Source organism: Anomalospiza imberbis, chromosome 13 (assembly GCF_031753505.1).
Source record: "Anomalospiza imberbis isolate Cuckoo-Finch-1a 21T00152 chromosome 13, ASM3175350v1, whole genome shotgun sequence".
Classification (NCBI taxonomy): Eukaryota; Metazoa; Chordata; class Aves; order Passeriformes; family Viduidae; genus Anomalospiza; species Anomalospiza imberbis.
In genome coordinates, this window is record NC_089693.1 from 5,357,494 (window position 1) to 5,382,239 (window position 24,746).

General features: G+C 39.8%; 1 long non-coding RNA gene across 1 annotated transcript; it reads right to left on the minus strand.

The window, feature by feature from the left end:
• Nucleotides 1–413: 413 nt before the first annotated feature.
• On the minus strand, nt 414–10,298 carry LOC137481764 (uncharacterized). The gene is made up of 3 exons (XR_011003656.1): nt 10,035–10,298; nt 2,784–3,230; nt 414–1,475 (listed from the first exon to the last, which is right to left on the minus strand). It is a non-coding gene; the product is annotated as an uncharacterized lncRNA (long non-coding RNA).
• Nucleotides 10,299–24,746: the final 14,448 nt, after the last annotated feature.

The window sequence follows — 24,746 nt, forward strand, 5'->3', positions numbered from 1 at the left end:
TTTCTTTAAATGTCTCTGACTCACCTGTTTGGATAAGGAGAACTATGCAGAGATTGTCTAGACATGCAGAGGCTGTTGGCCACATCCTTCAGCTTTATCTGAGTTTCTCTCCAAGAGGTGGGATAGACTCAGGACATGGGCAGTGCCATGATGAGAGAGAACGTTTCTCATCCCTGCCTTCTATTATTTTCCCAGTCTGAATTCAAGATATTTGAAAGAGCTCATCAAAATTATTCCAGGGGAATTATTCAGATATGAGTTAAGAGAAAGCCTGTGCAGGTACAAATGATGAAGGAAGAAAAGGTGGAGCTCAACAGAATGTAAAAATTTCCATCCTACTACACACAGGATGTTGCACAACCCAAGCAAGAAAAGAGCTTGAACAGCACCAATATTTATAATATCCTGAAGCCTGTAAAACACTGAGTTGCTTGAAAATCCAGCAGGAAGGTGCACTGAAGCTTAGCATTGATGTTTCAAAATAGAGGAGGAAAGGCACAGAGAGCCAGGGACATTTTCCCTGGAGCCCAGCTCTGAAATGCCAGGCTTTAATGATTTTGAAAGAAACACATTTCAGCACTACCGTGGCACAAAGTACAGTGGAGATGCAGTCAGGAGCCTGAGCGGGTCCTTCTCCTAAACACCCGAGGGGAAATTTCTAACTGCTCCAACCCACTCAAGTGCCTCCCAAGGGCAAAGTGTTAACAGTGTGGTGGCCTTGTTGGGGTCGGGTGATCCTGTGTATTACACCACCAAAATTGTACCAAAGCAGCTACGGGGGGATTAACCACAGGTATTTGACAGCTGCTGTTAGGCGTTGGAAACGAACACCAAGTCAAGCAGTATTGTTACATGACACCACTACCTGAGATCTGGGTTACTGACCTGACAGGGCCTCCTTTGTTAGAGATTAATTTTTTTATTTTTTTTTAATGGCTCCATTAAGGTAGGGTGTTGTGGTTGCTGATTCAACTGCCTTACTAATTTATTCCCTCCAGGGCATTATTTTGAAAACTCCCCTGTATGTCTTTAGCCAAAATAAGTACAGTCCATGGTAAGCATTGCCTGGGCATGTGATCAATTGATTCTTTAATTTTTTTTTTTTTTTTTCTGTAGCAAATGTTTATCTGTCTCTGAACTGCTTAAAATAGCACAAGACCAGGCAGTCTTATGATCAAATGAATGTTACAAAACTGCTTGAACTTCAAGGACACTTGCAGTGGCTGGACAGACCATTCTTTAAAGGAATTTTGATTTCTTCCAGTAGTGTCCCTGTATTTTCAGGTACACTGATTTACTGTCAAACCAGCACCCCATCCTTGCTGGCATCAGGAAAATACATGAAAGTTACATTCCAGTAGAAAATCTAGGTAGCTCGATGACGTGCCTTGCTTGAAAGAATTCATATATATCTTTCCTCTCCCCACCACTCACTTCTGGCTATTTGTTTTGAGGTTTCTCAAGAGACCAGTTGCCTGGAAAATATGATAGATGAACAAATAAGCTGGGGGTTGAATTTTTTTATTTGGGGATTTTTTTTTTTGGCTTTTTTTGTTTTCTAAGACTTTCTACTTCTTCAGATGCTTTTCAAACATGGGAAAATAATTCATTTTCCCCAGTATTTAACCCTCAGAGTCTAATTCCCAATGAGGGAATGGCAAAAGCCAATGGACAGTGTAGTACATACATGGTTTGGATCTGTACCATCTTGCTGTGCTGAACTTTCCTTGTCACATTATTATGGTGCAATGCAAATAACTCTGAATAGCCCCATGGTGACTTTGACAGGCTTGGGCACATCACTCACAATCCATTACCTGTGCTTGAGGAGACTCATCTCTACAGTTTTCAGAATGTGTTTCCAACACTGAGTTTTACTGTTTTCTTAAAAGTAATTCTTAAAAAACCTACAAACTCATATACTTCCTCATAAATTTGTCATGGGGGTATAGGAGAAAGGGGCTGCTGCTGTTCCTTTCTCACAGAAAATGAAAATTATATGTGAAAATTATATGTGGGGAAATCATGACTGGTATTATGAAGCTATATATCCTACAAAGATCAGTAGAAGCTACATTTTCATTGGTCCTGAAGTCTGACTTTAGGGCACAACAGTACAGAATTAACTATAGATAACTAACTTCAGGTCAAATTTAGTAGCAGAAGGTGAAAGGGCCTTTTGCTTTCTAATTAAAATCAGTCATTGGATCCAGCCCCAGCTATTACATTGAATCCAAGAGTCTTGCCCAAGATCACAAAGGCAGCAGGAGTATATCACAGCAAGAATTGGCTCTCATCACTTGGCCCCAGCCACTTCCCCTTCCTCCACCCCAGTCTTCCCTTTTGTACTTGGATTACTTCTGTCTGTGCAAGTGAATATCTGGCATGGGTGTTTGTGCATATCTGGACATCACCAAGCCAGTTGGGTTTTGCATTAAAAGAAAAGCAAACAAAGGGAACAGTTAACCTTCCCCCTCCCTCACACCCCCAATGCATGTTCTTTACTGACCATGGCATGCTGAATTCATTTGTTTTTATTAACCAAACTCTGGATCGGTGGGACAGCTAAAGGGGAGGAGGCAGTTATCAATAGATAATCATGCTGCTGTGGATTAGAGCCACTTAGCTATCTATTGTACCTTTGCTCTCCCAGGGGACTGATTATAACCCTTGGCTACGCTTTAGATGATGTTAAAAACATACTAAAGCAACTGATATCCCTTCCAACCCCAAAACACATGCTAAAAAGGGAGATTAATCTCCTTTGGCAGCTGGTCACCTACCTGGTGGTGAGCCACTTTCATTAGAAGAGGAAGGGCAGGGCTGTGTTATATATACTTGCTGCTAACTATACAAGTATGGGAGACGTGACTTCACTGGCTCCGTGCTGGCCCTTGCAGCCTTGCTCCTGGATAATTTTGCCTATTTATTGAAAAATGCTTAGAGGCAGGAGAAAGAGAAGCACATCAGGCAAATATTATATGGGATAACTAAAAACCAAAATGTCCTGGCCCTCTACCAGATTCCACTACAGTCATAAAAATCCATCTTGTGGACATGTTCACGTGAGTGTGGTGAAAGGCCTTTGTCAGTGCAATAGATGCAGTAGAGAGATGCAGAACAATCTGATGTTTTCCCCACACACAGGGTAGTCAGGAACTCCTTGATCTCATCTCTGTTTCAACTCCTTCTGCGGCCTTTAGAAGGTCACTTCACTATTTTTTCTCCATCTGGAAAATGGGAATAAAAATAAATCACATGCTTATCTAACTATCTCCTGGGGTTGGTGTGAAGTTGTTCATAAAACACTTTAAACATTGAGCACGCTCTGTAGGGCTTGCCTTTATTATGAACTTTGTAAGTGTGTCCCAGATGAACCACTGCTGATGGGAGGATATTACTCCCACAAATTTTTCTGGCTGTAGAATCTGGCAATGCAAGGGGACAAGAAGGCAAATGTTGGAAATATGTCGGGGAAAAGAGTAATTCTGGATAAATTCAGAATAATTCCAAATTCTTTAGTTAGCCTGATTCACTGCAGTCAGCTTCCTTTCATGCTCTCAAAACATATCAGGAGCCCCAGAATCTTATCTATCTCCTTCATCTGCATATTCCCATTCCTAGAGGCTGTACAGGTACATTTCCATGGCCATCCTAGAGCCCTGTGACCTTCCCTACAAGACAAGATGCACAAGATACTCCATGTCCTCCAGCAATGGTTGCCTTCTGCACCAGACAGCTGTTCCTCCAGGCATTTCTGAGGCTCAAAGTGGCAGCAAAGCCACAAATGCCATGTTCTAAATACTATTCCAGATGTGCAGTTGTGCTCTTCTTCCACCCCTTGACAGTCACTGCCTCAACACATTTGACACTGACACATAAACTGCCACCTTGTGTTGTCGATATGAAGTCTACATTCACTGAGGCCAATTAGTTTTCATGTTTGTTTATCCTATGAGAAGTGCTTAACCATAAAAATTTGACCATTGACTTCCTTTATCCATATTCTTCTCTGCATTTCACATCTTCAGATACTGAAATGTAACTTTTTTTCCCTTTTAATTCAAGAATAGGACTTGGGTCCAAGGATATTACTCCCTGAAGGAAATAATCAATAACAGGCTTCAGTTTTTTTCATTTATCCTCTTTTCTTTTTCACACATCCACCCCCCTTTTCTCTTTCACTGGAGAGAACCAAACCTTTTAATACCCAGAATCCTTCTGACCCATCACTAATTGTTCCTATTTTTTAGGAGAGCTTGGCAGGTCTGGTGACATTATAGAAAAAGTCCTCCCTAAAGAGCACTGCCAATTTCAGCTTTAATTCCATCAGTAAACAACTTTGACTGTGTTGGGAAAATTCCATTAATCATTCATGTTCTGTGAAGAATGATACACAAAGGAGCTGTCAAAATCAAGCAGCTACTCTCCATTTGTTTGGTAATTAAGAAACTCCAGGCCATTCTGATGGTGCAGGGACACAAATTCCAAGCCCAGCTAGAACTACTTCAAATGAAATGATACAGAATCACCTGCACTTAAACACTAGAGGCCAGACTGTAAAGCCCTCTTTCCACTTATGTGCTCTCAGTGGGTGTATTTAAGGTCACCTGCACATCTAAATGCCCTATTAGATTTTTTTGATGTCTAAATGATTTCAGCTGCCCTTACAATTATTTGTGAGAATACACAATAATGCACCAGGTCCTGAGCAAAGAATACCAGAAAAACATGGAATGAAAGAGGGGAAAATAATGTAGGTGAGTAAAACTTCAGGTTGTGGGATTTGTTCCTGATATTTTACTTTAGTCAGTGCAGTTTTCCTAGGACCCATCCCTCCCCTCTCTCTTGTCAGTTTGTCCCCTGCCTTTCCTACCACATGACATCTGATCCTTGGAAGCCCTAACAATTTCAGTGCATTTCTTCTGGAGTAATTCACTATGGAAAACAGGGTAGAATCATAGGATATCCTGAGTTGGAAGGATCATCAAAGTCCAACTCTTGGCCCTATGAATCACACCATGTGCCTGAGAGCATTGTCCAAGCACTCCAAGAACTCTGGCAAGTCCTTTCTGGTAGGAGAATCTACCTCTCAGTCATTAAATATATTTTGCTTTTGAAAAATAGTTAAAGATTACTTCTTACACAATGATTCTAAACTTTGGTGTGAAGCCTTTTGTTCAAAATTCAACCGAGGTAGGAGTTAACACATTAAAGATATTTCAGGGTTATTTCAGACTGCCCTGGATTAAGTACTGAAAACTAATCTCCACCTTCTTAGAACTGACAGGCTTTGGAAAACAAAGCAGATTTTGCCAGGATGCTCCTTAAGAGAATTGCAATGATCCTTGGTGATTTGCTGGTGAGGGTCCAATCTATGTTCACATTGGACTCTGCACTTAGTTTATTTTAGTTTACACTGGTTCTATTCTAAATACAAAAATTAAAAAAAAAAAAAAAAAAAAAAGAGCTATGTTTAGCACGATCTTTTCCAATCTTAATGATTCCATGATTCCATGATGAAGAATAGCAGGATGGAAAGTTAATTATGTAGGGCTACAGAGTATAATTCCACATACAGATTTGCTCCCACAGTGCTTCTGAGTAGGCTAAAATGGTAAACACGGATTGCTGAATTAGGCAATGATGTTCAGAAAGAAATAGGCTGAATGATGATCGATTGACTGATTTACTCACTGCCCTTCTCTTCTTACTAAAGCAGAACTAGAGGTTTACAAATAGAAACTGTGTTAAACTTTCACACTACAGGAAATTACTTCTGGGAATTTTTTATTTAAGGCAAGAAATATTTGATTTTCCATATAATAATTATATAAAATATTTTATTAATCAGTTGTAATATATTTTTATTATAGAAATAGCCTATCTAGTGCAGATATAAAAGTACTCTGTGCTACCTAATGTCCAAATACTATCTAGATGCCTCCCCAGAAACTCCAAATCAGGCAATTAAATGCTGTGAAGGCCATTCACTTTTAACTGATGGTACAAGCTCAACTGAGGCCCTTCAGAAGAATCTGTGCCTCCAGGGTTAATAGTACTTCATGCTGCAGCCTTGGCTGCCTGGAGCTGAGGGTGATGTATTATTTATGAGATTATTATTAGATCAGCAACGATGATCAGTAATTCACTGGTGGTGCTTGATTCTGGGCAGATGTTCTGGAATCAAACTTGTTTGGAGAGATCTGCACAGTGGCCTGGTTTTTATGTTGAGGTCAGGTTGCCTTGCAGATATTCCAGGCAGTCTCAATGGGCTCATCCTGTGGTAGTGATGGGAATCACCTCGGAACAGCCCCAGCACAATCACCCTCCTCTCCCATTCTAAAGATACTCCTCCTAAATCTCACCTGGACAGTTCCCAGACAAGAGGAAAATCTCCTCTCAGGTGGGATGGAACACTAGCAAAAGAATGTAATCCCTTTTTTTAAACAAAGTTAATAATTCCACTTGTGACTTTGGAACACAAGGCCAGTAACAGGTTCACTTTTTGACATTTAAATGTGACCTTTCCTTAAAACCACAATGTACTCTCTCCCTTACATGATGCTGGCTCTGACATTCTTAACTCATTTATACAGGACCAGTGCAGATGAAGAGAATCCAATGATGTGACAAACCACATTTAAAGAGGTGTTATTTTTTTTTTTCTCTAAAATCTGGGTCTTGCCTCTATCCTCTGAGGTCCTCGTAAACACTTCCTTAGCTCTGTCAGTCAGGACTGTAAAACTCCTAACAGTTTGGAACAATCCATGGTCATTGAGACTCATCAACTAACTGGGCATTTCTTCTTCCTTGTCCTAATATTGGTTTCCTAGAAAATCATTCTGAAACCATAAATTGCATTTCTGGGGAGGGAAAAGATAACTAGCTATTTAGTTCTTTATCTAAATTAAGAAAATCAATCAATCAGCATGTGCTTCCATTGATGGGCTGTATTTATTTAGGATTAATTAGGGTGGTGTTTCAAATTACCCGTCACTAGGAACAAGTTAAAATGCATGTTTCCTACCTGCTGCCAGGGAACAGTTACCATGTGCCAGCTGAGCTGCAGTGATTTGCTGCAAGTGCATTCCTATGCCTGGGGCAAATGCAAAATTACACACATCACTTTGCCCTCCTTCATGGCAGGCTGAGCCTAACCCTGTAAATTGGCCTTTGCTTTCAGATAAAAGCATGCCCAGGAATGGTTGCTGCAGCTTAGCTGACTCATGCTGACTTGTTGAACTGTTGTGATTTGATCATCTCTTCTGTTTTTTTTTTTAATGAAAGCGGAATTTTTTTCAAGCTCCTCATTCTCTGAAGCTGTTCCTTAGGATAAAAAAACCATCCATCATCAAACTAGTGACACAACTACAAGAGTGGGCAAAACTGCTCTTCTGCATATTCTTGTAGCTTATGGAAGGCATTTAATAAATTCCTTGATATCAGACAGTTTTAATCTACATGGCTGGTAATTGAGATCGCTGCTTGGCATACATTCATCCTGCATCTCATCTCTCCCTCCTATGTATATCACATCATATCTTAATTAGAAAAGTGAGTAGGTCTGCCTTGGAATACACTAGGAACATGCCTCTTGAGGAAAAAAAGCAAAGTCTTGTTTCATATTCCATTTCTTTTGACTAAAGAAGGATCAGACGTTATGGTATGCACCACATAGCCATGAATTTTTCTACCTGATGACAGTGAATGTCCTTTCAAGAAAGAATGATCAGCATTTTAGTACCTAGCTGGCAACTTGTTGAAAAGACTGAGGAGCTGAGGTTTTACTGTACACCAGCAAGTCTGGAACTGCATTTGGAGGATGAGTCAGTCAAGCTGTCCAACATAGAGAATGAGATGAAATCAGGCGTGGGTTCACAGCCTGAGTCCTAAACCCTGGGAAATTACAGGCCCAGAAGGGGATCTCAGCATAGCAACATGGCAGAAATAACAAATTCCACAACAAAAATAAAAATTCTTCCAGCTAGCGGGTCTCCTCAAGACAAATCCCAACTCTTCTGACCATGGCCCTAGAGAAGAAGAGTGGCCTGGGTTAAAAAACGTGCTACACATCCACAGATTTAGAACCTGCTTTTCAGAAACCATATTAAGCAGCCTTTATTTACTAATCCTAAAAACAAAACAGTTACAGCTGATCAGACTCAGTATACCCAAACATAGGGACAGTCTGGGACCTTGGCAGACAAAATTTCAAGGGGAATAAAACTGAAGGAAAGCATTGGTCAGACTGAGGAAGGGCTGGTGGACCTTGTCCTCAAAGGACAGCTGTAACCTTGAGCAGCCATCCTCAAGGAGAGTAATCTGGGAGGAGATCACTGTCTAGCTCTGGCATCTGGGGGTTGCCTTCTCTCTCCTGGCTCATGGGAACAGAAGCTGGATGGAATCAGCACAGCCAAGGGATTGCCTGGTTGCCTCTGCAGAGGGCAAACATAAAGATTTCTGCAGCACCTCAGTTCTGTTTGGATGGCTCACAATGCCGTAGGCTATTGCCTAGTGCTGGCATTGCTCACAGCAGAGGATTTCACTTAATGAAGGCAAAACCAGTTCCTTAAATTGCATAGTTCTGGTAGGTAGCATCAACTCAGTCAGAGCACTCCTCCTCTGGTCTCCCTTCCACCACTCCTGCCTTTCCTTAGGAAAGCCTGTGATTTTTTTTTTTTTTTTTTTTAATTTTTAATTTTTTTTAATGCCCCGTTTTCAGTAGGGCACCTTAAAGGTCAAGTAAGACATTTGATATATTTTAACACAGGCAGCTTTGGAGATGAACAGATTTGACATATTTAAATAAAACATCCTAATAGTATGTTCTGGCCTTGAAGGCCTCAGGCAGCATACATTGTATTTGTTAGACACTATGGCTTAATTACTCTCATAAATGAATTATACCCATTTCAATTTAAAACCATAAGTGTTGCATTTGAACTAGGGTCAAATTAAACTTTCTGTCAATTATGCAGATTACTTAAGCAATTATGTAAATTGTTAATAAATTCTTAAATGGAGGGAAATTTTTTTTCCTGCAAAAATATATATTTTATGCATTACCAAGCTTAAATATTTTCAGTGGATGAAAGTATGGGAGAAAGAAAAAAGGAGTGTGGTCTTAAATAGCTCACTTGGGATTTGCTGCACTATCTCAATCTCAGACACTGGTGATTTGGGGTCACCTGCTCTCCAGCTGGATCAGAAGGGGGTCACTGAGTTAATGCCAGGTGATGGTCTTCCTTCTTTCATGGCATGAAAAGTGCCACTAGGCTTTAGGCAGGATGCTGTGGTGGTGGCAGCCAGCACTGTCACAAGCTGTTACACCTTCTTAGAGGTCAGTGTAGGCTCCCCCTCCATCCCATGCTTTGTAAGGCTTTTCCATAGATAAAAAGCTTTTGGAAGCAGAAACTCTGTTTTGCTTCCATTTCCTTTATTGTTTAGGGTCTGTCTCATTCAGGGAGGAAGAAACAAGAGCTCTGCTATTGATTTCAGTATATACTGGTTAAAGTCAAGAACAATGAAAATATAATCAAAGTGTTTCTTTCTCTGTATTTCTATTTCCTTCTGTTCTCCAACCACTGAAAGCAAAATCCCAATCTTGTTTTCAGGAGGAAGAAAGTGGGATTACACAGTGACGAGCATGGAACAACCCTCAGAATTCAGGCCACTGCTTGCTGGATGTGTTTTGATGTAATTACGCTGAATTTATTTAAGTGCAAGAGTGTTTGGAATTTTCAGGGTTCCATTTTAGTCCTGTCATTAGGAGTCTCAACTCTCCCAAGACCTGCTAGTCCCCTCACATCCACCAGTTTAATGCTAGTGTAACTCAATTGATTTAATTAAAATTACGCCCTGCAATGAGAAGAGAATCAGCTCCATTAACTTTGGTGGGAACTTTCATTAGGACTCAGTTCTGTCTCCAGGGGCTTCTAAATGAATTAAAGCTACATCCATTTTGTGCCCCCACAGCATCCCAGAAAGGTGCAAGTTCCATTTCTGTGTCACCTCCGCCCATTTGCACTGACTTGCATGTTGCTGTTATTGAATCCTGCTGATTTGTGTTCCTCCCAGGCCAATTTTTTGCTTGTCAAAAAACCACAGAGGTTTCCAAGTCTCTACAAAGACATGTCCATGATTTATCTCAGCCTGGCACTCGACTCACAGCTTAGTTCTGTTTCTAGTGTGATGCAAGTTGTTCCAGTGGCGGGTGGGGTGAGAACTGGAAATCCCACCAGGAAAAACAGGAAAGCAGACTAGTGGTTGGGTCTAGGAGTTCAGGAGCTTTTGCATCTCAGCTTTGGCAAGGGCAGTGTTCAAACCCAGAACTTGGGCGTTCCCAACTTGGCCCGTGACTAATTGAAATCCTAATAAAGAAAAGGCCTCTGCCCTCAATCCTCCGGGCCACTTACCTTGTGCAAATTAACATTTTAACATCAGTTATAAAATGTGCTACATCTCTGGGAGGTGGGTGGAGGGGGACATGAGGGAGGGGGAAGCATCTAATGCAATGAAATATGCATATCAAAGCCTAAAAAGAAATAGGGAAATTCAATGAATGCTAAATTATGGATCTACAGAGGGTCATCTGTTAAAATCTACACAGCGGTATCTTTAAACTCCAGAGTATTAACCAAAGGCATGGGGGCAAACATACCTGGCAACCCTTTACTTTTTATTCTTTGTGACACAGAGAAAATACTTTATAAAATACTAGATGAAAGGGCCCTTTCAAAGCTACTTTGCTTTTATGGTGTCTTTCTCTCGAGCTGTTCTGCATACTTAAAAGTCAGAGGCACCTTGAGTGGATTACATTTTTATTTTTTTTAAAGTGCATTATAGCTTTTTCGCAGCAGCCGACGTAACAGCCACCCGACCTGCGTTCCCAATGCCTTGTTGTCATCATGATAAGCATTTACTGTGATAGGAAGGCAAAGAGAATCAACCTTTTTAAACACACACAAAACCCTTGCTGCTTTGTTGAAGCAAGCAGCAGCCCCAGCTCACAGGGATACACAGGGGCTGTAGACAGAAAGCTATTTAGAGCATTGAAAACAGGCTTATTACCCTGCTATTTTTTTGTGCACAGGATTTTTTTTTACTCTCCCTCTCTCTCTCTCTCTCCCTCTCTCTCCCTTTTTTTTTTCCCTGTGACATTAGAGAGTCCGAAGTGACATACATTTTTTATAGCTTCATAAAGTCGTCTCCTGACCGGGTCACCCTTCTCATAACTAGGGAGCAGAACGCTTGAAAAAAGCCATTCATCAACGTGAAAGGAGCCGCTGTCTACTGGCTCCAATATGCACACAGTCTGGCAAGATTCAGCTCAGTGCAAATGCTAAGTTACTCCTTTGCTAATGCCAAATGACCCGCTCACTTCTATTAGCACACAGAAGGGGACAAGAAGGGCATGGCTGCTGTCCGTGTCTGCATAAATGCCTCTCAAGACGCAGACCGGGATCAACACTTCTTGCTAAATGTACTGAAGACGTAAAAAAAATTAGTTTCGTATTTATACTAATTAAATATTCAATTAAACAAAGATAAAATTATGGGAAGAGAATTTGTTCTTGCCTAATGGGCTATGTCCCATTTATTACTTTTCCACACATATACCATTAAAATCTCTGCAAAGGGATGCAGGATTGTTACTCCTGGTTTATGTCTTCCCCTTGCTCCCCCACAGCTCTTTGTTCTGATCTGAGCCTGGAGGACTGGGGAGGTAAAACCAGGCAGAGGGACAAGCAGACTTCCCTTTTTCCTGCGGGAAAGCTCTCCAGTGAAAGGGCTGTTCTGCGAAACACAGACATTTGCAGAGGGTTTGCATACGGGAATACACCAACACACGGGAAAATGGGAATGATTATCCTGGATAAGGCCTCTCTTTGCTATTAATGATGACCAAGACCAGATGCCTTCAAGGAACACCCTGGAGACCCTCTAGTGGGCAACTCTGGGATGACCTGCCAGGAGAAGAAGTTTCTTCCTGACCCTCAATAATTAGAGTTTAGATTTCTGCCAGGAAGCCTGAGGGTTTATCCCAAACCCTTGGAAAAAGTGCGCTGAAGATGTTCAAAATGAACAGTAGTTTTTGTCATTATCAAAATAAATGTCAAATGGCTTTTTCAATCTTGCTTTGGACTCCAGAGAGGCTTTGTAGTAATGAATTTCATAGGTTAACAAGTCACTGGGTAAAAAAGCAACACCAAGGAAACTGTTTACTTTCTCAAATTTAAATGCACTTCATTGTTCTTGGGTAACAGGAAGAGTGATAAATCATTCCTTGATTTAACTTCTCTTAAGCTGTTCATTATTTTGCTAAACTCTTTCACTCATCTTCTCTCTGACTCACTATACCCCAGCGCTAAAGGGTCCTCATGGTTTTCATGTGTGATTTTAAGAAAGAATTTCACTACTGCTTTTTATTTTTCTGGCATTTCTGTGAATTTCTGTTTTGTATAATTTTGCAGACAAAGCGATGATAAACTGCTTATTCATACAATATACTGGTACCTTAAAGGCTTATTCCAAATATTGCTTTATTTTTTTTCTACTGTTTCCACAGCAGCTATACATTTAACCATGGCTTTATTTACCTTTCCCTAATACCCAAAACTTCTGTATCTTTTCTTTTTTTTCTCCCTTGAAAGATTATATATACAAGGGAACTCTGGAAACTACAGGTCTATGTAATCAGAGCTATGTGCTTATCTGGGATTTCCTTTTTTACAAAACATGAAGGTTTACCACAGCTGCAGGTTTTGGGTTTGTTTTGGTGAGTTTTGTTTTTTTTTTTTGCTTTTGAAAGCAGAATGCTTTTTCAGGATCAATGTAATAAGGCTCTTTACCTAGAGAAACCTGAGTTCGCTATAACATGTGATTTGTACAAATAATATGCTGAGTATTTTTCTCATTATTAGACATTACTAATTATCTTCATCTTCCTCCTGGACAAGGCACTAACGTTTAAAATAATGTTGATCAGAAAGTAATTTTATCAGAAGCAAACTGGGAGTGTTTCAGCAGCAAGTAGGGCCAGAGGAAAATAAAGTGCATTGTTAGTGCTTCCTGAATAATTTTCTTTCCAGAACCCACCTCGGCAGATCTCAGATATTAACTGGAGGAGGCAGGCTCATCAGAAGAGACTCTAAAGCTTTTGTTTTGAGGCAATCAACATGATGTTTCTTATGGGCCTTTCAGGAGCTGTCAGTCAGAAGCAGCTTCCCAAACTGCATGGAGGCTCATAACACTGCAGTAAGACTATGCTTTGAAATTCAGAGATCCAACCAGAGGGGGGAAAAAGAAAAATCAAGCTTTCATGATTCCAAGCTTTAGGTCAAAAGTCCCAATGGAAAATTTGGAAGGCCTTATTAACCCTTCTTCTTTTGTTGTTGCTGTTCAGGAATCTTCTCCAATGAATAGCACTCCTTTCTTCAAAAAGTCATTTTCCAGATAGACACATGAAGGTCAAAGAAAGGCAAAAAATGTGGGGAAAGTTCATGTGTGGAGTCGGTGGCTTAAAGACAAACTGCTGACCCTGTTCCTTCATGCAGACATTCTGCTGCCCGGCTTGGAGATGCCTGTGCAGGAGATAGAGTAACACACATGAAGATATTTGGGTGCCAAGGGAGCCAGGCTGTAATTGCCAATTACAGAATAAGATGGTGAGGCTGCACTATTGATTGAGTTTTTGGAAGAGAAATTTAAGTAAACACAGTGCATTCTGTAAGCATCATACCTTCATTGTGCCAAGTTAGATAAAAAAGGGACGGAGGATTTTCTGCTATAGAAGGAGTTTGTCAAATGCTCCCCTTGACATTCCTCCAAAATGGTGTCTCTAGAAGGGTTTGCTTCTTTTCTGTGCCATTTGCCATGAAGCAAGAACCTCACAAATAGAAAACAAAAACAACAAGTTTTGATTACTTTTGAAACAAAGATTCTCTTTAAAGTCCCAAATGGTTTCCAACTGTTTCAGATTCAAAGCAATTCCAAGCATATGTGGAATTTAAAGCACAGAATTGAGCCATAGGGATGGATGGAGTTTGAGCACCCCTCATTGCTCTTCTGCCATCATCCCAGTGAATGTGGTGTGACACTGAAACTCTGAAGATGGGAACTACCAGGCTTTAGCAAAGGTCAAATGTCTGCTTGGATCAGCTAGGTTAAAATTCACCTGCAGGCTGCCTGTCCTGTTCAGAGGCTTCTTCATCCTATCATGCTTCCAGATGTCTCCCTGTTGTTTTCTGGGCATATTAAAAATCACACTAGAAATCATCAGAGAGCAGAGGCTCTCAGTCCTTCAATCTAATCTTTAAATACAAACCATAAAGAAGAGTTATCGGTGGAGCCGAAGGGAATTTGGGGTTTCTTGTTCACTGCCAATGAACTCTTCGGAAGTTTCAAAAATTGTCTTCAAAAGCAATGAAAATATAACTTCTTTTGCTAGTTCTCATGTTTTCTTTGCTAGATTATTTTTTGAGTATATGTTTTCTTGTAAGATTTGCTAAACAGTCTAGTTACATTCAGATTCATATTCACAATTTCCTTTGGTTTCACTGTGACTTACATATGAATTTGTGGGCAGAATGGGATGGCTGAGTAATTTATAGAGAAGGTCAATACTAGATTTGTGTGAATAATTGATTTTTCAGCTTGTTTGTGATTTTTTTTTTTTTTTTTTTTTTTTTTTTTTTGTAAATTGACTGTTTAAAGTCCAGCTGAAAAAGAGCCTTTGTTAATGTCCTCAATGCCTCAGTGATTTGAAGAAAAAAACAATCCACAGTGAAATATTTTATTCTTGGGAAGTCTTAATTTTAATTAACTTAAAGTGTACTGAGAACAGAGATTCAAGTTGAAAAAGAAAATTAACAAAACGTTGCAGTTTTTCTTAGACTTCTTCAAAAGAAACAATTTGGTCAGTCTGACTTTTTCTTTTCTTTGCTCTTAAACCAAAAAGGCATTTTGAAAGAAGCTTTTACAACCAAAATATTTGTCTAGCTGTAACTATTGCTGAAAATGACTGCCAAGTGTGAAGAAATTGAGTATTATCTTTTCTGTAATTTCTGTTATTCTTCAGGTCTTTGGTTTTGCATATCAGATCTTGAGCTCTCAATTTAAATGTCAAAATATACTGAAATTAAGAATGACCTGAAAGAAAATATAGATTAGGTTCTGAGCAACCTCGGGTGCCCTAAGGGGGGGCTATATTTGTTTTAATGGGATTCTAGTTGTTCAAGTTTAGTTGAAACTCTGAAAACAAGCAAACAAAACCCCTTGCAAGTAGAAAAAGAAGTAGCATTATTTGGAAATAACCCCTTTTCTCCCAGTCTGAGGTCTATTCTTTTGTCAGAAAAATATTCCCATTGACTTTATGTTTCTGTCCCTGAGGTCCCACCTCAGATGTGATGTTGTCCCCTCCAGTCTGTCTCATTTTCCAGTCATGCTCTCCCAATAGCTCTCACATCTCCCAATCAAAAGCACTGCAACCTTCAATTCCTTGTAACAGCTTTGCCCCAATCTCTCGTTTCCATTTTTCCGCACCCTGTAATACTTCTCTCTCTTTCCCTAACATGCTGTCCTATCTTTTGCCTCCCAATCACATCTTGCTGTTGGATCACTTCATGCTGCATCCCATTTGCATACTGAATACCAGCAGAGACAAGGTACCAATGTCGTGGGATGTGACCCACAACATTTAGATTGAGACGCACATTTTTGGATCACTCACCCTAATCCCAATTGAGATGAAACACATCTGAGCCACAACTTTGGCAGATGGCTCACAAATCAGGTGTTTTCAAACCGCCCCCCCAAAAGTGGGAAGCAATTGTGTATGCTTTGTAAACTCCAAAACTCCCCTGGTGACAAAGAGCCTGGTTCTCTCCTCAGGCATTCAGGCTGGGCTTAGTTTTCAGGGGATTTCCCAAAAAACATACCCTCTCTTTTCTGCCTTGAAATTTTTTGGAAAGGATTTTACTGGGTCTTCTGGGGGAGTGCTTTTTGTGTTTTTCTAGTTTCTTTTCTTTTTCCTATTTAATTTTTGGAGATCACCTCAACCTCTTGCTCAGTCTCCTGTAGATAATTAGCTTGAATGCCATTTCCATCCGTTGTGCTAATGTGAAATCAGACAATGTCAGGAACTGGTAGAATGGGTTTTGAAATGAGATTGCTTACTTTGTGGGTGTGCAGAGAGGATTTTTTTTTCCCCTGGACTTGGGGAGCCACTGGGGAGATTGCTTCAGATATCTTTTCACTTACTTTTATTAACTACATTGTAGAGAGTTTACATCAAGTCAAGAGCGATACACAAATGGCTGAGAGAAGGGAAAAACAACTCCACTCACTCCCTTCACTCAAAAAAAACATCTGCGAGAAGGTTACAAAGGGTAGTTACGAATCATTTGGAAACTATTGTTTTTCAACCATCTTTTAATAGTTGCTTGTCCCCCTGACTGTTGCTGCCTGCCCTCTTCCCAGTGGTGTCTGTATCAGGCAGAGATGTGTTAATCAGCTTTATGAAGTTTGACCGTAGCAAGCCTCCTGCCTATACTCGGTCAATCAGTGTTTGGCCTGATGGTGCAGTTCTCCTCTTCCCCGTTCCACTGGTTGAGTTCATTGTTCCAATATCCTTGGAGGAGTCAGCCAGGAGGGGATTCTGCATGAGGTCAGGGTGCCTCTGTTTCATCCTTCTTGTAAAGTCTGAATGAAGCTCAGCAGAATGATGCTTCTTTAAATAGTGGCTTGTTTTTTCTCTTTTCTGATTTGCCTCCAGATTGCTGGGAACAAGGGGCTTAAGTCTTGCCCAGTGTTGTAAGTTGGGAGGAATGGCCAGAGAGTTGCAGATTTACACAGGCATAAAACAAGTGGAAGTGAAACCAGAGTCTCCAGTTCTTTTATCCCGAGCACAATGCCCTTTTGCCTTTGCTCTGTCTTCCACTGAAAAGAAAGATCCCTACACCCACCATCACATTGCTTTCCTACCACCTCATTACTCTTCTCTGAATGCTTCTTGCTTTGTCATTTCAATGGGGAACGGGTCTGAAAAATTTACAACCTCCATCTTGTCTCCATGGGAGGACAGGAACCCTGGAAGGTGCTGGGTGAGCTCACCAGCTCTCCAATCCCTCCTATTTCCTGGGGAATGTGCTTAATATCTTCTAGGCTGAACCCCGTCCTTGAGCTGTGATCCTGTGTGGGTCTCTGCCCTTGTGCTTGTTTGAAGTCCTGTAGCAGAGCGTGTCAGTGCCTGTCCCCTGCCCGTATCGAGGCTCCAGACATCCAGCGGGTGTAAACCAATCTTCCCAGCGCGTGATGCATGCACAGCAATTTGTTAAATTTCCACATATGACACCTCCTTCCCCTGGCAGCCCTCCCCACATTTCCTCTCAGCGTAGTTGAACTTTAAAAGGCCCAGGAGAAAAAAGAAATAAGACTTTAAATAATTTATTTTGGAGAAACAGTCAGTGAAGAGGAACAAATAATGTTTCACTAAAAGAAGCAGGACCTTTGACACTCCCCTTTTCGCTCGGGTACCTGAAGGCCTAGCCGGATTGCATTAGTGAAATTTTCATTTGATGGCATTTTAATATTCTGCCTTGATGACTTTTTAGCAACATTTACTTTCAGAGGTCTTGAGTGCTCCCTCGGAGGAAATGAAACATGTCAAAGCCCATTACAAAAATCAAAATTTAAATACCTCGGCCACGTTGGGGCTCACACACAATCCCATCAGCGCTTAAACTGCGGCTCACAACTACTCATTCACTTGCTCAGTTGGTAATGAGTACATTTGATGAAGCATTCTGGGGTCATGGAACATACGCTAGTGATCTAAACTTAACCCATTGATTGCTTATACACAGAGGGATCAGGGGAGGGGGTATTTTATTGAAATGTAATGTTAGAATAATTTCCGTCGGCGCTGCAATAACTTTTTTCTTTTCCTTTTTTTTTTTTTTTTCTAATTTTTTTTTTAATTTAACAAATGCTTTGATGAACTGGAATGTTAATAAGCATGATGGGAGGGCTTTTTATTTAAGGTGGGGAGGAAATAGCCAGGCTGGGAATACAGAGCAGTTTGCTCAGTTCTTCAGCCACTCAAAGGCAAGTACAACACGGGTTTTCTTTCTATGAAACCTACATTTGAACTTCACTGGAAATCTTCCTTGTTTTATCATCTACCTTCTTTTCTTACTGAAATACTGATTGGCGTGATAGAGGGAAATGGAGATGTGCAGCATGATATAGTAGAGTGGTAGCAAGAAAATGCTATATTCTAAATATCATATCTAGGATTCAGCATTAAAATTTTCCATAAAGTATCTACACTTTATAAATCAATCTGTAGATCAGTATGAAGGTTGCATTTTCTCTCAACTGTTCCTCTTTTCTCCTAATTTTTCAATATGTCTAGAACAAATGGCTGAGAATGTACATCTTTCCATCTTTTCTCCTCTCCTTTCCCTCAAAAATGGGAAGCCTTTTTCTGCTGAATGCTAACCTCATCCATGAGTTAACTGTGATTTCAGTACCCCAGTGTTTTGCTGTTATCATCTTTAGTATGTGATCTATAATCAGCAGCTCAGCAGTAGTTCCAAAAGTCATTCCAGGATTTCCATCTCTAAAGAAGAATGGCTTCAAACTCCTCTTTGGCACCCTTGTACAATTAGCACAAGCTTTCTTGGTTTGTCCAGTAATTTGAGTCCTTTCAGTCAGATCATCTACATTTTCTTCCTTTCAATTCCAGTGGTAAAACCAGCATTTAGACAGCAAATAGGATGCAGAACCCAAAAGCTCACTAAGATCCATAATAGTCTTTTATGCAGGAAAGGCCACACGTCATAAAATCATTACAGACAACTTTGCATCCATGAAAACCACTTTCTTCCTGCTAAACATTTGTGTTCCAATTGTGTTGTGGAAGCTCACATTTCAGCACTAAATTGGCTCCTGTACTCATTTTAGATTTGCCTTTTCAGACAGTCCTAATAAGATGCACTACTGATAATTTTGAGGTGTTCAGTCTATGGCAGTAGGATTACAGGAATAATGCTAACTGAGTCATTTTTTGAAACAAGCTGCAAATTCCTCCATGTTAAGAACCACTAAAAATATGAAATCTGGAGAATTTTGCAAATATTCTGAGCAAAATTCAGGACCCACACTGAAGTTCACAAAGCACAATCACCTTTAGACCTGGCTTGACATATGAGTGATAAGATGCCAAACAGCTCTTGAAGATGAAGGAATGATCAAACTTTGGAAAACAGCTTGGATCTCACCTGAATATCAATGACTCTTTGAGCTGATGGGAGCCTTTCTCCCTCACACACCATTAGACAGAGATTAGACTAGGCTGTCAATTCCCAAAGGCAAAATACAATAAAAACATTGTACATGGGGAAGGTTGTAACCCTTCCTTTTGTTGATGAAAGAGTAGCATAACTCTAAGGATTCATAACATTAAGCAGTTGTAGGTATTGTGAGGAGACCACTATTAAATTGAATCAGGCCCTACCACTATTTTGTTGTGGGTTTTTATTGCTAGGAGGAACACAGAATGCAGGAAACATCTTGAGTGTAAAAGTACTTTCTGGGATTATGAAGGACAAGTGATTCAGTGCAATTTATACATGCTATAAATGTTGTCAAAAGTCCAGTTGTGGCCTCTTCCCAATTATTCTGCCTTGCACTAACCAGAGAGGAGGAGGAAAAATGCTGATTGTTATAAACAAATTTTAGGAGTTTCCACTATTCCATCTTGCAGTCTCTTCAGATATGACACAATTCATTTTGGCCAATTTAGCTGTAAATTATTTTGAACTGTTTTGTTTTTTGGTCATCTTCAAGAAATGTGCCTATAATCAAATTTTTTCAAGAAAGAATAGTTAGCAGGAGCCAGTTTTAACCACATATATTTAGATAATGTCAAATAGCAGCGCGGGCAGTTAGCAAACGGGGAATTCTTCAGTGGATTTGGGTAATGAACATTTTTAACATTCTATGAAGAGAAAAAGGAGGCAAATTCTCAGAACTTGTTACAGATTCTTTACTCACCTCTGTTGGTAACTGGGTAAAATCAATACAGTATGAATGAGGGATCCTGAAATCAGGTAAATGGGACAAATATAAGGAGGCTTCTAAAATTCTTATTCTTGGTGAGCAGCATCAGACTTTTTGCTTCTGCAGAATTTGTCAGTATATCCATTACAGAACCAGGGAGCAGAAATTGATCTGTGAGAGCTGTCCTCATCACACAGTAAGAATGCAAAGCAGAGGACCTCATGTGCACTCCAGCCTTTGACGTCTCCATGTTCAAACCCATAGAAAACAGCAGCCGAGTGATTTGACTGTTGTGTGATAGATAGTCACTCTGAGACAACATCACCACTGAAAAGCAGCCGGGTTGCATTTGCCCTGGTTCTGCCAATCTGACTCAAGACCTGCCTATGAATTTGTTGACCCATTTCTCCCTCGTTCTGGTGCCCGCCCTGCACACCGCGTGTGCAATAAATCCATCGCGCACGATGCTGCACTGCTCTTCTGTAACGTGAATTTATGCTAATGGCTGTCTGCATATGCTTATATCACATATCTATATTAAACTTAATAGTCTGTTACATTGCTTCTTAACCCTGTGTCCACACATGATTAACTTTTCTGATTTCTTTCAAAACCGTTATTAACACAGTGTAGCATTTCACTCAACATGTCACCAACTTTCCCTGCCTGATGCGGGAGTTGGGGTAATTATGCAGCCCTATAGCTCCCTCAAATAACACTGTACACAGAGAGTTAGGAGTTTATTCAGAGATTTGGGGAGCTGCATCAATGTGTGCTTTTGTACACTTATTTTTCTTTAAGGATAAGTGGTGGTAAAGGATGATCCTTCAAAAGCTGCTTTTCAGCAAAGTGATTCTTCATTTCATTCAGTTAAATGAGTCCTTTTGGGTCCAGATGTCAAATTTAGATAAAAAATCATCAGCATCTTTACATTTGTAGTGATATTCATGAAAGTCACTTGAAAGTTGGAGTTTAGAGAATCATTCAGATGCCATGGAACTAATTTGAAAACCTTCCTGGAGATGTACAAGGAGACAGGGTTGAACCATGTTAACAATTTGATGATCACAATCATAAATATTCTTTTTATGTCAATATAATATTAATAAAAATTAATTTACATATAGCATAAAATATTATATTTGCTTTTAGACATATATTTTCATTGGGAACTCCAATGAAGCTCCTCAACTTTCTGCTCAAGGGTGCACTGATACATTTTCTTCCCTCAGACATGGCTCTGATTGTGACTGTTAAAAGCAAAGAAGTTAGAGCTGGAAGGTTATTCCATATAGCATATGTTCTGAAGTCAGAATTGCAGAGAAAACTCTGCAGTTTCATTTTCATGACACATTTTAAGGTTAAAATGCTACTGTCATTTCTAAGCCTCTGAAATCGTGAAGTTGTGCTGGTATTCAAAGGCCTTTGGAAAACTCTGCCTGCTGCAATTCACGCTGAAAAGATGAATTTGGTATTTCCATCATATTTTATTTGTGGCCTTTGAATTTTAACTAGTTGGAAGATGGGACAGCAAAGAAAAAAATCACAACAAATTGTGTATCATCTGCACCTTCATGCAATGTACTTGCTGCATAAAATAATGGGAATAATAGGCACAGCCACTACTTTTTCTGGATGAGGGTGATTATTACTAAGCAAAATAAAACAGTGGTTTCTGCACTGATTTTTCTGAATTTCTGATTTTTCCAAATCAGCATCAGGGACAGCGGTCAGGAGTTTCTAGTCACAGACTCCGCACCTCCAGTGGATTTCACTCTCTCTACACCCCAAATTCCCAGGAAAAGGATAGTTTTTACAGGTTCAATAACAAAGTGAATGCTTAAGTAGTAATGATATACAATAATATCTGAAGGTCATGCCAATACACAGGTATGTATGAGCCAGGTACGAATTTCACACTGGAAAATCTTTTGGTGTCTCAGCCCTATGGCCACATATTTTTTTTCTTCATTCTCCTCATCGTTTTGAACCTCCTGTGTGCTCATCACAATATCTTGCAAGAAAAACAGTTTTAAGACATTTTCCACAAAGCATTGCATTAACAGGACCATAAGGTTTTATAGACTTTTCTAATAGCTGCATGCTAATTTTAAAGTGTTTTTCAAATTTTCTATTTATCTTGCTTTAAAGCCTTTTGACAACATGATAGAACAACACATAATAGCAATAATAAAATAAAAATTAAAATTAAATAATAATAATAATAATAATAATAATTACATTGGTGATAATTTTAGTGGCCCAAAATTGGACTGAATAAGTCTCTGTGGATGTTCATTCACTACATTTAAATACATTGCTTATGAACATAAAGGTTTCACATAACATAACATAACATAACATAACATAACATAAGCAGGTGGTTGTTCACTGGGCTAATAAGACAAAGCCATTTCAAACACACTGTAAACTATCACAAAAAGGATCTTTTCCATCAGACACTAAACAAGTTTGAGCTATCAATGAGTGTTTCTGCTCCACAGGCAGCTGTATGAAACTTTCTGAACATATGCTTGATCTGTTTTACTTATATACAGAGAAGTAGATCCACCTCCAGCTGCAGAGTTGGAGCATGATGCTCTCTCCACCACTGCTTCCACTGCTCCAAAGCTCATTTCTAGCTCATGTAGAGATTAGGAGCAGCACAGGAACATTACCAAGGAAATTCAGTGTCAGAGCATTTTTTCCAAATCTGAACATGACAAAAAGTAGTATCAGTTGACAGGGTGTCCTTACATGTACCATTACTCTGCAATTTTTTGTTGACAACTGTTATCACTGTCTTGAACCCACAGAGCAAGTTAGTGTGTTTGTGTTGTCTATCAGTCTTGATAGATGTGAAGTAAGGACAAAGGAAAAATGGAAACTAGTGGAAAAGTTGTGCAAATAAATTGTTGCACCCATGCCATTTTTTATTTTCTGGTTTAGATCAGTTCATACAACAGCTTTATGAAGCGCATTAATGACAATGTTATTTATTCAGCCCAATTTTGAAATCAGATAAATAGCTATTTTCAGAAGATTAGAGCCCTTGAAGAGAAATAGACTTTTTTGCTGAGCAGACTTAAGAGGGGAATGATAAAAGCCCTAGCCTAATACAGCGTGCAGCTTCTGTTCAAATAAACCTTTCCAATTCCATGGACAGGTAGGAAAGACAGGGACTCCTGAGGTGCTTTGAAGGAAACAGCACCTGACTTGTAATACACTCTGCTTGCTGAGTGGACTGGCATTTTTTACTCTTACTAAGAGGACAAATACATAATTTACTAGCTTATGTGCAAATGTACTTCTAGCTTCTGCTGGATCAGTTCTGGCTCACAAACTTCTGCTCCAGTACTTGAACTTACTTTATCCTTTAGTCTTTGGCCAATAATTTTTTATTTTTACTGGATGACAGCTAAAGTGATAAAACTATTTCTCTAGCACTATGTAGGGCTTCACTGGCAGTTACAAAGCTATGAAATCATTGTAATCATTATGAAAAATCACTGTAAATGTTGTTTTTAACTCTAGTCTACTTTAGAAAAAAAAAGCTTGCCAAGGGTATTGGAGATAACCTAGATTGAATTCCTCAGATGATAGGTCCTGGCTATCCCAAAGGTTGGGATGTATCTGATCCAGATCAGTATCATGTTTAAATACAAAACAAGTGGCAGCCAAGTCTCTATGAGCTCTCAAAAATACTGAGCTTTCTCTGGTGTAATACATGTAGCCATTATGAAACAGATTTGGCACTAAGGGGGCAAAAACAGAGTGAAATACCAGAGTGCTCTTGGGATTGATTGTACACAGAAGTGAACAAGGGAAAAGGATAGGACTTTTGTTAGTGGGGAAAAAAAAAAAGTCGTGGCAACTCAGGGATGTGTTGTAACAAGAACTTGAATAAAATAAATAGGGAGCATTTTCAGGCTGTGGGGGCTGAATGAACACAATCAATCTTCCCTGGGCTGGAACTGCATCAGTCTCACGCACAGCTCCCTCTACTGAATTAAAATCCCACGGTAACTTTAGTTACACAGTGACACTCTGGCATGGGACATTCACTGAGGACTCCATCATGTGTATAATTATATATGGGATTTCTGAGCGGAAGGTTTTGGGGATGTGCAGCCTCCCACTGGTACAAACCCCACAGACCTTGATGTGGGCATGTTCAAAAAATCCAGCAGCCTCTCTGTTCAGACTGGATCTACATCCAGGTCTTGGCATGAGAATAAATTAGTCATCAAACTGATACTGTGCCATGATTTTCCATGTCTCCTGCTGACATGCCTTACTCTTACCTACCACTTCTTTGTCAGTCCTTTAAGTTCTCCTTGCTTTTAGATTCACACTTAAATTGTTCAGGATGCTTTTGCCTTTCCTACTTTAAAGGAACCATGAAGGAAATACCAGAAACTTTGTTTTAGTGCCCCAATCCTTTATTCACTTGTGTTTTACTTTACAATTATTTGAAGAGTCTTGAATTTTGGCTGGGGGAAATGCTTTTCTCCAAATTTCAGACCTCAGTATGTAACTTCTGAGCAGAGAACCTGCAGTCAGGGCTTCCAGGTGCAGGTTCATCCAAGTGGTAGAGGAGTTTTGATATTGTGGTTTAGGGAGTTATTGTGCCCTACTTTGTGCATTTGACAAGTGTCATGCGGCTCTTTGGGTTTTTA